We start from the raw sequence: 1,173 nt of genomic DNA, 5'->3' as shown, positions 1-1,173 counted from the left end.
ATGAAAATGTAAAAAATCCTATCATTGGCTAGATAATATTCTTACTTTTAAATTTGGAAATAGCCAATAAGTCAATACACTATAGAATTAAACATAAATTGTTTTCATAGGAAAACGATACAATTTTATAAATTACCTATATATTTAAATCTTGAAATAAATTATGTATTATTATTTAATTTTCAGATTTAATAGATATATGGACTCCAAATCACGTCAAATAGCCGCATGTTTAATTCCTAAGTTTAAGTTAAACTGGACAAATTCTGAAAATCGTCATGAAATTAAACAAACATTTTTGGAGTGTATAACTGAGAATGTACTAACAGAAACAAATCCTGCCATAACTACCACTACTGCACAGAGTAATGGTAGTGATTCTGAAGACGACTTCTTTAAACTAAATAATTATGAAACCAATGTTGAAATTAATAATATCCAAATTATTGCAAATAACTATTTTTCGAACACCAATATTAAAACTCCATTAGATTTGCCATTAGTTTTAAAAAATTATTATATCCAATATAATACAGAAATTACTTCCTCAGCTCATGTGGAACGTTTGTTCAGTACTGGAGGTCAATTATTTAATAAGCGAAGAGGTTCAATGGCCGATAAAACTTTGAGATGACTCTTTTGCTAAAATTTAATAAATATTTTAGTGAAGTATAAAGTTGGCTATATTCTCTAACAGTTTTAGACTTTTAGTTCCCTGAAAAAGTATTCAGAGTTTAAAATTAAGTACATTCTTAAATACCATGTTATTTTTATTTAATAATTTAAAAAAAATGTATAGTACTTATCTGCATTAGTGTATTAATAAATCAAAAGGTTGTATTTGTTTTGGCATTTTCAATTTTGTATTTTTTTCGTACCTACTTCATAATTCTATTAATTCAGTACCCATGTATAGAAAAGCTATTGGCTATTTCCTGTGTTCAATAATATTTATGATTTTTATTATTTAAACCATACTACTGGGTATTTATAAAGATATTATAAAAAAAAAAATTACTTATCTTAACTTAAGTTAATAAGTTAATTGAAAATATTCATATAACTTTTAACTTAACAACGTGAGTTTAAAAAAAATAGAGGTTAACTTTTAACTATTAACTGAGTTAAAATGTTTTACATTAACTTAACTCAGTTAAAAATTATCATTAACTT

The 1,173-nt window shown here is 24.2% G+C and overlaps 1 protein-coding gene across 1 annotated transcript in view; it reads right to left on the bottom strand.

The window, feature by feature from the left end:
• LOC115034593 overlaps positions 1-1,173 on the bottom strand; it is a 26,141-nt gene that overhangs the window by 1,217 nt on the left and 23,751 nt on the right. The gene's annotated exons all lie outside the window — the stretch shown is intronic.

This window comes from Acyrthosiphon pisum, chromosome X (genome assembly GCF_005508785.2).
Source record: "Acyrthosiphon pisum isolate AL4f chromosome X, pea_aphid_22Mar2018_4r6ur, whole genome shotgun sequence".
Taxonomy (NCBI): Eukaryota; Metazoa; Arthropoda; class Insecta; order Hemiptera; family Aphididae; genus Acyrthosiphon; species Acyrthosiphon pisum.
The sequence above is the reverse complement of the archived record's forward strand: the minus strand, read 5'-3'. Positions and strand labels throughout refer to the sequence as shown.